The 14,327-nt window shown below is 38.7% G+C and overlaps 1 protein-coding gene across 4 annotated transcripts in view; it reads right to left on the bottom strand.

The window, feature by feature from the left end:
* SPATS2L (spermatogenesis associated serine rich 2 like) overlaps window positions 1–14,327 on the bottom strand; it is a 160,868-nt gene that overhangs the window by 136,585 nt on the left and 9,956 nt on the right. For 3 of the 4 annotated variants that reach the window (XM_033112558.1, XM_033112557.1, XM_033112562.1), the window contains exon 2: window positions 2,774–2,823. The exons of the other annotated variant lie outside the window; for it this stretch is intronic. The gene's annotated coding sequence lies outside the window, so the exon portion shown is untranslated. The remainder of the gene's footprint in view (window positions 1–2,773; window positions 2,824–14,327) is intronic. 4 annotated transcript variants of the gene reach the window in all.

The raw sequence follows: 14,327 nt of genomic DNA on the forward strand, positions 1-14,327 counted from the left end.
TGAAGTCCATTGCCCCAATCTCCTCCCCACCTACATATTTTTTACATAAGAACGTTTTTCCTTTTAATGAGGTCAATATTGTGTTTACTGAGTGAACAAAATGTTCATTCAATATTTAAAGCAATTTTGCAGCAAAGGGTGTTAAGTTAACATACATATTTATCAATCATGGAAAGCCAAAAATGTCAATCCTGTAGCCACACTGAGGAGTACAAATACAAATAATAAAGATTAATTCCAACTTCACAGTCTCCAATGTTTCATTATTGTCATAAGTGATGTGCAAAGGGACTACATAAATGGAACATACTTAGATGACAATGTTGTGGCACCAGTGAAACCCATTCAGCAGTCTCCCATTGTCTTATTGATAACAAACTTGATAACTAACATGTATTATAGTGCTTCCCGCATCATTGCTCAAGTATACAATGTTGCTTTGATCCTCAGAACAACCCTGAGGTAGGTACTATTATTCTTCCTATTTTCAAAAGGAAACTGAGGCACAGAGAGGGAAAGTAACTTAATTAAGGTCCCTTGGCTGTCAGTCGTTGAGTTGGGAATCAGAACCAAGCTCCCTGGTGCCTCAGTTCAAACGCTACTCTACTGCTTTGCAACCTGTTAGTTTTGTTGTGATTGTTATTTTGAAAACAAGAAGAGTTCTTTAAGACCAGAGCAAAATGTGTGAACCATAAGGGGAAATAATCTACGTACATTTGTTTTCATTTATTAAAAATTTGTGAAAATGATTGTAACCAAGCAGCTCTAATTCTGAGAGAACTAATTAAGAAATGAATTAAGGGATTCAATGGATACCCAAAGTAGTCATTAGGGCTCGAAGATCTGGAGTTTGGGTCTAAATCCAGCTTTGACACTTGCATCCAAAATAAACATGACCAGATAAGTACCACAGCTCACGATTAAAATGGACTTATATAGCTTATGTGTCCACATGGGAGAGGCTTCTTCCTAATTGAGTCCAGATACCTCTTCAATTATGGTGAGTTTCATTTGCCATCTCCCTACCTTTTGTAACTGCTGGCATTAGGATTATGCTGAGGGAAAAATCATTTCAATCAGTGATGTCTGAAGAGTGAGCATAAAAAGATAAAAGAAAAGCCTTTGAACTGTAATTAGAAAATTCCTTAAGTGCGCTCATGTGACATATGTTTGAAACTATTACCAACTGGCAAGACAAGTTACAGAATGGATGTCCAATGTCACTGTTCTGGGATAAGCAGCCAGTAAAAGTCGTGTTCCAACATGCGATTAGAGTAATCTTTTACAGGCCAAAACATTCCTGCTTCCACCTCTAATATGATTAGTGACAGACAGCTGGAGGCATCTCATTCTCCTGACAAAAATATGATCAGAATTGTTTTCAATTGGTACATCTTTCCATCAAGCTGTTTGTTGCCTTCCAGCAGAATAATCAGTTTCTGATTATTTGGTATGTTCCAAGAAAAACAGGAATTGATTGTGCCCTTGTGTGTCTGATGACGAGAAGTCTGCCAGAATGTACATAGTAACTCTTCAGTTGCCTAACGGAAAGAAAAACTAAGCAATGTATGAGTTTGTGTGTGTGTGGGGGGGGGTGGGGCGGAGTGGACCAGTAATTTTTATAATTCTATGTGCACAAAAATAAAGTGTTTTCATGATGATTCAGATTTCAGATACGAGGAAGTAAAATATTCTATTCCATTCACAGAAAACAACTAACTCCCTCCAATGTTAATGATTTTTTTCAAAAACTTAGTCATTTTACTATGAATATTTCAGAATTATAGAAGAATAATCAAGTTTCGATTAAACATTCATAGATATATTGAGGTGCAATAAGACCTCATTAACTTGGACTACCTTAAATTGGAATTTATAATCATTTGACAGGGTCTGAACCAGAGATGATCTTTTCACAATACAAGGCTTGCTAAGCAAATTAATTTAAACAAACTAGACTGCTGGGGGGAAACCTAAAAATAGATCAGGGAAAATATGATGAACCAAAAATAACAACATGCTTCCTGTCCAGAAAATACTTTTCATGAGCCCATTCAAATGCCAATAACCGATAACAATAATCACCATTTAATCGAATGTCAATCTTATGTAGTTCACTCTATACACATGAGATAGAAATACCCCAACAACTTTGCAAGATGGGATATAATAATCCCCATTTTAGAGAGGAGGAAACTGAGGCTCAGAGAAAGCAGGTGACAAGCAAAGGCTGCACAATTACTGGCAGCAGGATGCAAAGCCAGGTTGTCTTGCTCAACTGCCTGTGTCCTTCCACTCCCACTCAACACTAAGTGAGCACTTAAGATTGTAAGTAAGACTTTTAGATTCACTGGAGCAAGTTCTTCAACAGCCGTAACAGCAGCAAAAATGGCAGTCACTGAGCGGAGGGAGAGCCAGCCAGGGAGTCTGGCTCCAGAGCCCGCCACTTTTAACCATAACTCCTTTCTACAGCATAGGGACATCTGTAAAATACTTTTTTGGTGGGTACCTTGAAGTGTTTTGCATTCATGGAACTACTCTAAAAACTCCATAGTAATGTCGATGTAGGTGGAGAAGGGGACAGAGGTGAGGCAGAAGTGCCGCAGGTCCACTGCCCCTCCCCATACCCAGCTACAATGACTTCTGTCTACACAAGAACTCTGGTGTGGAGACCCAGAGAGGCTGACAGTCTGGGAATCAGCCACAGGTGCAAGGGCAGCTGGCCATGTGCACGGAGGACGATATGGAGAAGGGAAGGACTATCTCTACTTACCTGGGAGTCCACAGAGATATTCCTGAAAATAGCCTGGGTTCTGGAGTGCTCTAGGAAAAAGGAAATTTGGGAGGTCAGATCTCACATTTAGTAGCCTCACCACCCATTTCCATCACACCCACACCCAACCACAGGATCTGGAGTCAGACAGACATGAAATTGGTCCTTACCCGTGACTTAATAGCTGTGTAGGTTGAGTGAGTAACCTCTCTGTACCTCAGTTTACTCAACTGTAAAATGGAAGATAATAGTACTTTCCTCAGAGTTGTTGAGAAGACAGGATAATATATAATTTGTGCAATGAATTTAGCAGACAATAATGATATTTTAATAACAGCATAGTTGACATTTGTTGCTTGCTTAGAAAGTGCCTAACGTTATTCTAGGGCTTCAAATAGGCTAACGCTTCAATATTCGGAGGTAGGCACTATTACCATTGGCATTTTGTAGATGTAGAAAATGAGACCAAAGGGTTAAATCACCTGTCTCATAAAAGTATACAGGGCAAGGGGTAGAGCAAGGCTTCTCTACCTGTGACACCAGAGCCCGGACTTGAAACCACAATGCTATCCTGCCTAATTTACTACAGATAAGTGTAACCATTGTTATTATTGTTGTTTTAATATTTCCTTCTTCAAGAGCTAGCCTATTCTATATAACCATACAACCCCAGGGAACTCACCATTTAGCTAGTAACCACTTCGGCAGGCACGGGGACAGTTGCCAGGGTCACAAGTAAACCAACCACTCACTCACTAAGTCAACAATGGTTTCAGGTGTTCCCTGAGAATTCCTGTGTGTCTGACGCTCTGTTAAGCACGGTTTGGGGCTCCAAATGCTCTGGTCACTGATCCTGCAGGGTCAGACCAACCTCTATGAAACAAATGGGGAACAATGACAAGGAGGGGGCGCTGGAAAGGATGGGGCAGGACCTCAGGACACTGGATGCTGTGCCTGGCTCTGGCACCAGCTCTCTGGGTGACCTTCTTCAAGTCATCTGACCTCTCTGGATTTCATCTTTAAATGAGAAGACTGACCTAGAGGCTCTTAAGCCCTGATAGTCTAATCTACAATTCTATTCTGACACCGTTTCAATCATACTGACTTTCCATCCCAACAGTCCATTTTTGAGAGAATATATTATAACCCTTCGTTTACCTAACAAACATTGAACACAAAGCCAGACGCTGTGAATAGTGCCCGGGATATCAACAGAAGACTCGGCCTGCAGTTTGTAATTAGCTCTGTGAGCATGATGACGTCTTATCATAGGAAATCTTGACCATCAGAGGACCAGGAAAGAGTGCAGCCCTGAGGATAACTGTGAAGGCCCTGCCTGTCCAAGCTGAACCCTAGGAGTGGTCTCGAAGAATTCTGCACCCATCCAAAATCCAGGGCTCTGGTGTCCCAGGTGTCCAGCAGTCTGGGGGAGGAGGTGCCATGCTAAGATGACAGGACAGAAAAAAAGGTCTGTGAAAAACACAGCAGAAACCAGACAACCAGTGAAGTGCTTGGGTTGGGGGTTAGGTTTGCTTTCTACGAGGAACAGTGTTTTATGCAATAATCCAGAGATGAGAACTCAGCTGGCGCATCGCTAGTTGACTTTCTGGACTTTAATAAAGTATATCATTGGCCGTTTTGATAGCAATCTTTTCTTTTATGTATGTGTGTGTGTGAGTGCCCACGTGCTTTGCATCTTTGAGAAACATGTACCTCGACACAAGATGCTACTAACTTTATTTAAAGATCAGTTCATCGCATTTAGATATATTTGTTTTCACAGAAACTCCTTAGAGGGGAATAATTCAGTGAGTATAATGCTTCCATTAAAAAGAAATTGATTTTAAAATGTGCTTTTCAAACTTTTGACAAAAATGGTCTTCTGATTTTCTTTATGAACTGCAAACGGCAAATGTTGTTGTGTTGACAATGACATAAATAACATGAGTTGTCAGATGAGATATTAAACATATGTAGATTTAAATTTAATAAAGACTTTTAAACATACCCCAAAATGTCCATCAATCTTTCACATGGGAGAAAAAAGTATTTTGATAATTCTATCTCCTACTGCAATAGAAGTCGGCACAAGTCGCTACTGTTCTTAGAGTGTGGGGAATGATGGGATCCCTTACAGGACGGTTAAATATTTGCAGCATGTAATTTTAGAAGGCGCAAAATGGTATATACCTATTTCAACAGGTATTTAGGTAATGGATATACTGTCTTTGCTATGTCTCTATCGAAGTACCCTGTGCATGGGAGAGTACAGAGAATTTGGTGACTAAATTAGCTCTGAAACGGATTCCAAAAATGTTTTAAGCAATGGCAACATTATTGGAGTACATACACAAACTCCAAAGATGACAATTCTGAGGAACAATACTCTCTTGGATATATATAAATTATAGCTTTCTTAAACTGGGACAGAAAAAAAAAATTAAAATTTTAGTAGTGATTATCTCTGGGGTGAACAATTAAGGGTGACCTTTTTCTTCTTCTTTATAATTTTCTCTGCTTTCCAAACTTCCTATAACGAGCATGTGCTACTTTAACAATTTGAAAAAAAATGTTTTTTTCAATCTCATGCTATGTTATGGAAAATCGCCTGACGTAAAAAGTGGCTTTGGAGTCAGATCAACTTGGGTTCAAATCCCAGCTTGGACCCTTTCTAGCTTGGTGCCCCCACATAAGTTACTCAGCAGCCCAAGGTGCACATAAAATGGAAATAATTGCACATGGCTTGAAGCATCACCTTGCCTGTTAGAGGTGAGATACTGTAGCACAGAGTAGAGGCCCAATAAATGATCATCACCCTTCTATTTATCATACACAGGGAAGAGAAGTTAGGCTTTTCTGGTAACAATAAATAAATTTGTTGGTATTTATAAATTGATGCTTCAGGCTATTTGTTTATAGAAGCACTGAGTTTTTAAAAGGTAAAGTTCAGAAATCTTCTAACAGTTAAAAGTTCAGAAAATGAGTAAGTAGGAATACGCATCACCCCTACTCTCTTTTCCATCACTGTTATTAGATTCTTACAGTCTGAGGTGCTTGGGTTCACTTGTACCTCTGACTATGTTCAGACATCCTCTGGCTGGGACGAGAGCTGGGAGAAAAGGGTTCAAGCAGACTCACTGGAGCACAGCGACTGCAATTGAGATCTTTTCCATATTGTCATTCCTCATAGTTCAAGTGAGCAAAATAAATTACGGGATTGCTTAAATGAGTAGTGAGGGATGAGATTATAGATTCTCTGGCTTTTCTTTTCTTTCTTTCTTTTTTTTTAATGGTAGCTATGCTAGTATTTTCATCCTATTCATCTGAAGGTACTTCACTCAGGTCTGTGATAAAAGTATACATACTCAACAAAATATGGCTGTTGGGGATATGTTGCCCTTGGATATATGTTGCTGTATACCTGACTACAGCAAGAAAAATTGATTTAACTGGCTTTAATATCATCTCTGGTATTTGTTGACACATGGAAATGAAAAATACCAAAACCATGAAAAGCTTGATATATAGGTCAAATCCCATTTTAGCTCACTCCAAGGGACTGTCCAGTCTTTTGTACTGGAATTGTGTTCTAATGCTGCTGCCCAAATCACAGACAGGAATTTTTTCATTATAATGGGGTTTGCTATACAAATGAGTATCAGTATAGATTTTTATGTAGTACAATTTATTGTAAAAATAATAGCAAAAAAAAAAATCATTATGTACTTGACGTCTCCCTTCTCCCAACTCTGGAGGCACATCTTGCTTTGAAATGTACTACCACCGCAAATGAGGAAAATCAGAAGAGTTTCCAGTGTAGGAGAAATAAAATTTAGAAAATGATTCAAAATAAGTGTAGCAAGCAGGTTTAGCCACTCCCTGCTAGTATCCTCATCGAGTCTGAGGACCATGGGCCTTCCATTGGGTCCCTACTGCTAAGTGGTCATGGAGCCTTGTCTAAAATGTCCAGTACCCTGCTCACATACTCCCAATTCTGGGAAACGCCACAGAGCCATTTCAATCATGAATTGACTGAAACACCTTCGTAAGGGTCCTACAGAATAGCCCAAGCTAAGATGGCCAATGAATAAATTCTGTCCCCCAAAGGACTGAAAGTAGCTGCTTGGGACACAGTAAAAGGCAAAGAGGCTAGCCCATAGCAGCCCGGGAAAAGGGAGTAAGTGGAGACTCAGGGTAGGGAGTTACTGTCCTGCAGCTGGCCTCAGAAGTAGTTTCTGAGCCCTTACGGACACACCCAGGTCTGGGAGAAAAACCAAGAGAGACTTCTGAAAAGCTTGCATGGACACTACCTAGTGTCAAAATTCATAACTTCTTTTTCTCTTTCCTTCTTCCCTCCAGCAACATGATTATTTTGATAATCAAAGAGTCTCCTTTAATGTTTTTATAACACAATCTTGTTGGAATATGTTTTTCTACCTGATAGTCTTTCTGAGTCTTTTTTATTGAAAGCTACAATAATGTATCAAATAAACAAGTTTTGCTTCTATCTTGAAACACCAGAATGCCTATTTTCATAAATGTCTTGATTGTATTCAAAGGAACCACCTCTTGATGCCAAGGACCTCCTTCCCTCATCAGAGGAACAGCCGTGGGAGTGAGCTTTGCGAGGCTTCAAGCGAGGCATCAGGGGTTTCCAGGACAGAGCAAGGGCCTGTCCCATTACTAGTGGATAAAGTATAAGCAAAGAGTTAGGAGGGTCTGGTGAGGTTAGCCCTAGGAGTGGTGCATTTTTACATATATTTTGTAAATATTCCCATTATTCATTTGAAAATATTTCAAATGGTAATCGGCTTCTCCTCAAGAGGGATGACCTATCGCCATCAATGAAAACTGGGAAACTAAAGAGAGAAGCACTTTTGAGTTAACCAAGTGGTTTGTGCAATACATTTAATCCTCCACGTGACCTCTGACTATGCAGTCATTATTATCTCCATGTGAGAGCTGAGGGAGCCGAGGCTCAGATAGCAAAGCACTTTGCCCAGTGTTACACTAAGTGATGGAGCCACATCCTGAATCCAATCTGCAGGTTCATATCCAATTCTGTGTTCACAGTGCGAACTACTCACGAGTTGTGTAGGGCCCAAATTTAACTTGGTGGGCCCTTTCCACCTGCAACACCATCATGGGGAAATACACCCTCAACAGGCCAAGTTAGTGCTCATGTTCTGTCAAGACCCAAAACCTTTTTTAGTCCATGGATTAGGAGTGACACTGTCTCTGTCTTGCAAGAACTAAAATGACTGAAGAAAAGTAGAACAATTCAAAGACAAGAACGTGTAAGCTCAAAAGGCTACAAAAATTCAAGAACTCAAAAACCAAAGATAGCTTTCTTGACTAGACAATAGTTGGTGAGAAACTGTACAACAGAGTACCTCTTGGATATGAAGTACTACATACTAGGTTGTTGTGTTTTTTTTTTAATTTTTACTAAGAACTAAAACCCACAAAATGACAAACCAGGATTACCCTATTAAAAGACAACTACAATTGTTCCTTTGTTCTCAGAAACTGTGTTAGGGAGTGACTGGCAATACTTATACCTTCATCTTCATATTAATTATACATTTTTCCTACAAAATTGACTGCCACACTACATGCTGTAAGTCAGATTTGAGAGCTGCCAAGATAAATGTTCTGAATGGCTGATTTTTTTAAAGACAACCTGTCAGTTCACCAAGTAATTCTTTAGGGGTTTCTCCCAGTACACTTTATGTCTCCCCTTCCCCTATACTTAGACCTATAGCAATTATTACAGCTCTTTCCTGACGTATCATCTTACAGCTAAGACTAAAGATTTTTCCTGTCAACCGCTAACATACAAGTAATGAAACTTATCATTTCTTTTGATAACATCAATTTACTTTGGCTGTTATTATTGTTTAATTCCCATACTGATTTATAAGAAATTCTCTGATTCTTAGGGAGATAAGTAATTCTGGCCTAGTCCATACAACTAAAACAAAGATGACTTTTGTATTATTGACTAAATAAATATTTTCTTCCCTGAGGTTTACTTTCATCGTGTTTTATTTCCTTTAGTTAACACCTTATTTTAACGAGGCTTGATTCCAAAACATATAAGAACATACGCACACAAAAGGTATTATACTGAGTAAGCCAAGCCGAGAGTTCCAGCCAAGTGTCCTATCTCTTACATGGCACCAAGTGACATTTTGTAAAAAGCACAATAGTAACTATTCATTCCGCCAGCTTAAAAAGATAGGCATGAATTGCATGCCAGAATGGAAAAGCTTAAGCTTTGAAATCAGACAGCTGGCTTCAAATACCATCTCTACCACCACTATCTCTGTGACCTTGGGCAAACTACTTAGAGCTTTTTCATCTGAAAAATGGGGGTAACAGACTTACCTCATCAAGGCTGTGGAAGAGTTAAATGAAAATTCTGCTGTAAAAAACCTAGCATATTACCTGGCACATTAGTAGACAGTAAAGAATCGTTAGTTTTTTTCCTGCCTTTTTATAAAATACCATTAGTAATTCATTTTGAATCTGTTGTCTATGCACAAAAATAATATAAAAGACATTAACTGTGGTGCTCTTCGTGATAGCAAAGAATTGGAAATAGTGTAAGCGTAGGGAAATGATTACATTAAGTACATTCATATATTGAAATTTATGCAGTCATTCCAAATATTTTTCAAATAATATTTTATGACAAGGGAAATTCCTACCCTAGAATTTAAGAGAGGAAAACAGACAAGAAAACCTATATAATAATAACAGCTTACATTTACTGAGCATTTACTATGAGCCATATACCATGCTATATACTTTACATGCATTATCTTATTAATTCTTACAAGATGCATACTATTATTATCCCCATTTTGTAGAAGTAGAAAGTGAAGTTTTGATAATTTAAGTGATTTACAATCACTACATAAGCAGCATAGCCTGGACTAGAATCTCAAAGTGTAGGATTACAAAGCACTTTTAACTACTATGTGACACTTACTCTTTAGTATAGACTTCCTATGTCCACCTTGAGGCTAGTGTAAATACACACACACACACAAACACACACACATGTATGATGCTCACGTGCATACTTACAACCACACATACATGCATATCTGGAAGGAAAACACACCAGATGCTGTCAATGATAATCTTTGGGTGGTGAAATTTTAGCTGACTTTTGATTATTTTTTCAGTATCTTTTCCAAATTCAATGAGTATGCATTATTTTTACATTAGAAAATAAATTTTTTCAAAACAGAAAATGTGTGTACGTTGTAAAATACAAAGTATTACACAAATACTAGTATTTTTATGAAGTGATTGATAGTTTATTCCTTGACTTATAGATTTGGGCTCCTCAGTGCTACTATTCTTTTAAGTTATTTTTTCCCATTGAGTCTAAGGTAAAAAATATGTAAAAAATTATTCTGTACATTAATATAACAAAGTATAGTACAGAAAGTACCATATGTATTTGACAGACATTCGATATTAATGTAAAAAGTCAAAGAGTTTGTGTGAAGGATATATACTCTTTTCAAATAGTACAGAATTTTCCACTCAGAGAAAACACACATCTGTGAGTGACATGATGTCATCAGCTCATTTGCTGTCATGGTCATGTTAGTGATACTGTCATGGAGCTATTTACATAGACGCCAGCACACTGTTTGGACATGCCTCAGCCTGATTACTGTCTATCCCAGGAGGTGCGAATATAATGATGTGTTGGAGTGACACCTAAGGAGTGATTTCCTGTCATACCACCAATTCATTTTCAGAGCAATGATTCCATAAAGAAAACGGAATGATGTACAAAAAAGCAATTCCATTGAACCAAACAAGTTCATATGAATGAAAATTACAGGTGAGGTATGAATTTATTTTACAAAATTGTTTTTAAAAATAAATTTAAAATAAGGTTATTTAGGTATGCTTTTCAGTAAATGTTTCAAAAGAAAAATTAATGCAATCTAACAGTTACTCCAAATTAATCTCTTTTCACTTCATAATAGAGGTTCTATGATTGGCAATAAGTGGATCAACAATTATCGTGTTACTAAGACATGTATTTGACTAAATCTTTGCTGACTGTATCCTCTTAAACCACCTGGGGTCAAAAAAGTAAATACCGGGGGTGCCAAAAAAATGTATACACATCTTAAGAGATGTTATCTATGCTCAAGCAGTAGTTGGCGGTAATCAGAAGTGTCTGGACGCTGATGGTAACCACTTTGAGCACCTCTTGTAATTGCAGAAGTCAAACATGACTTATATTCATCTTTTGTTATTGGTATATACTGAGGATTACAATTAATACAGTTTTTTTCCTTTCTTAAAATGTGTATACATTTTTTTAGCACCCTTTGTATAAGTAAAAGATTACCAAACTAGTTTTTAAAAAAAATCTAACAAAATTCCAAGAAGTCTCTCCTAGAAAGTCACAGAGCTCTATCTTTGGCCTGTCTTAGTCAACATTGTATCAATGACAAAGTAAGTACCATTCTCAAATCTGTAATTGATAAATAAGTGAAAAGAAGTACCGCTAATACCTTGAATTTTTAAAAATACATTGAATTTTTTAAAATTAGAATTTAAAAATGTTTTGATAGAGAAGAAAAATGATTTGACAGAAAGAAACAACATGTAACAAAGATACGTGTGAAGTCCTCTACATAGGTTCAACAACTAAACAAGGGTAGAATAACAGGAGCTTGGCTTTGTAGCAATTGTTAAGACGTGGAAGTTTTATTTGACTTTGGATATAAACTCACAATATGCTGCCACTAATTTAAAATGGAGGCTAACCCAATATTTGACTAGGTTAATAAAAGACGGGTGCCTTGAATAGGGGAGTTAATGGCAGTCATGTGTTTTCCACCGCCCAGAGAACTCAGGAGGAGGGTGTGGAGCTCAAGACACCTCACTTTTAAAATGGCACAGGCAGAGTGGCGAGTGACCAGAGGAGTGCTAAAGGGTTGGGAAATTTCAGTTCGAAGACCTGGGGCCACAAAAGCCTGAAAAGAGAGGACTTCAAGTAGGAGATACGATAGCTATGTCAAATATTTGAAGAGCTACCCCACAGAAGGTGCATGTCTGTTCTGTGGACTTCAAAGGGCGATGGAAAATGAATGGGGAAGCTGCAGGGAGGCAGATTTCAGTATTTCTGTCCACCTGTGCTTAATAATGAATATTGGTCCAACCACAGATGAGACAAGGCCCAAATCTAAAGGGGCTTAAGATCTAGGAGGATAGCAGACTACTGTCAGCAGAATTCCTCAGCATCACAAATTGTGGGCTCCTCCTTCCTGGTTCAAATGGCAGCTGGCTGCCTAGGATACTGCGGAAGGGATTCCTGCATTTGGGGGAAATGTCAGACCACAGTATCGACTGTCCCTTTCCAATGCCCACACTCTATGCTTCTAATGTCCTATAAGTAACTTTCGTGAAGATCCTCCTGGTGCATTTATGTAAGCAGTATCTAAATATGCCTCACCTTAATAAACGAGAAATAACTATAAATGTAAATGCAATCCAGAAGAGTGCAGAACGTGAAATTCTACCAAAAGTTTGGAAATTATAAATTAATGTTGTCATGGCAACCTTAGGTGATATCATCTACTATAGCTGAAACGTTTCTTGCTCTGGGACTACCAGAACAATAAATGACTTTATCCATTCAATGCCACAAACCAGCACTAAATTATATTTTGAATGCTTTTATTTTTAATTTTTGAGGCAGTAGATTTACGTTTCCTCCTGGCGTGTTCGCAATTTTAATATGACACTGTACTCAGGCTATGGCATTACAGTGGGGTGATCAATTGCATCAAGAGCCGAGGAAGTCGCTGGCAGCCCACTGAATCCATTCCACCATTCAGACTTCACAGAGGAAATAAATGAGGAAGGACAAAGACCTTCCAGATCAGGACATTAGCAGTCACAGGAGCCAGCATAGCATCTTCCACTTTCCCCTTTACAAATTAGAGGACTGCCCACATTTCTATAATAAACACTCAGAAGTGGCAGTCTGTCAGATCAGACTATCTCACTGCTGTTTATGGCACTTCAATAAATGGGTTTTCTCGCTTATGTATTAGCAATCACTGTAATATATGAAAGTCAGCCCACACTGAGAACAATATTGCCTCCAATCAAAAGCATTCTTCCTTAGTACACTAAAGCTTTTCCCCGCTTCTTGATAAGGCTGCAAAGGCTGCAACAAAAGAACTTCCCAAACACCCACAGTTAAAGAAAGAATGGCTCCAACAAAGTAAGTGTGAAATTTGTCCCTGCTGCCTAATTTGTATATGAATCTTCCTTTGTGGGTTATTTTAGCGGCTTCCTTTATTTGTAATTTATCAGCAAAGAATAGAAATGAAAGTTTATTTTGATGGCAGTGCACCTGACTATTACAGAGATTTAAAAACTTACTTTGTTTATTCTTACATTATCCCAACAGAAGATGTAAACATGCCTTTTTTCCATGGCTTCATGCTGTATTTATAACCCCAGATGCATATTTTCACAAATGCAAACCAATAATAGGCAAGCCTAGCCTTAAGCACAATGTGAAGGCAACTTCCTTCTGGTCCTTTTCAGCCCTTGATGGGTGAAATCTGGGTCCTTTAACCCAGATTCTTTATTTTCTTCCTTATCAGTCTCAGGGAAAGGCCCATAAAATTATTCATCCTACGTAGCATAAGTCTAAGTTACCACTTCCATAGCATTTGCATTTTAGGCCCTGCTGCTGGGCACTTTCTTATTTAGTCATAACAAAATTGTAACAAAACAAGTAGGTATTAATTTCACTTCGTACACGAAAAAACTGAGGTTCAGGAAGATTAAATAATTTGCTCAAGTTCATACAGCTAGCCAATTACATGAGTCAAAACCAGGCCATTCAAGTGCCAAATTTGTCCTCCTTTTCTTCTGAACTATACTGGTCTTAGGAAAGGGAACAGAGTTTTTAGAACACAGGCTTTCGCATATTAGAGAGTAGGAAAGAGAAACTGTTGATATTTGAAGTGCCCTTTTGAGTAGCATAGATTCTGAAATCACACAATAAAGGCGCCACCTTTTTCATCCACTCGTAAGACTAGCAGCCTTCCCATAGGAGACAAAGAAGTGGATGTATCACAATTTAGAAAAATCAGCCCTCTACTTGCCTTCCCCATTTCTTCCCCAGTTGCGCATATAGTACAAATGGGACCTAGAGACCAGTAGGGCAGCTAGTATTTGGTGTTTGCTGTGTTTGGTGTCAGGGGTCTGGAACCAGAGAACAGCTAGTATCCAGGCAAGCTATTCAAGTGCACACATACCTATTAAACTAAGTGAGTTTCCTGCCCATTGCTGGCAGGTGTCGGTACTACAGAAGCCTGGAAGATTGTAGTGGGGCCTCCCCCACAGGGCTTGAGGCTCAGGGGCAAGACTACCGTCCTCAAGAGGCGCGGTGATGTACGATGGGATCCTTACACGGCGCCTTGGGATTCCTACACAAGAACTCAATGCAGGGACTTGGGGATGTGGGAGAGGAAGTGGAACCTGGGGC

The sequence above is a fragment of the Rhinolophus ferrumequinum genome, chromosome 8 (assembly GCF_004115265.2).
Source record: "Rhinolophus ferrumequinum isolate MPI-CBG mRhiFer1 chromosome 8, mRhiFer1_v1.p, whole genome shotgun sequence".
Classification (NCBI taxonomy): domain Eukaryota; kingdom Metazoa; phylum Chordata; class Mammalia; order Chiroptera; family Rhinolophidae; genus Rhinolophus; species Rhinolophus ferrumequinum.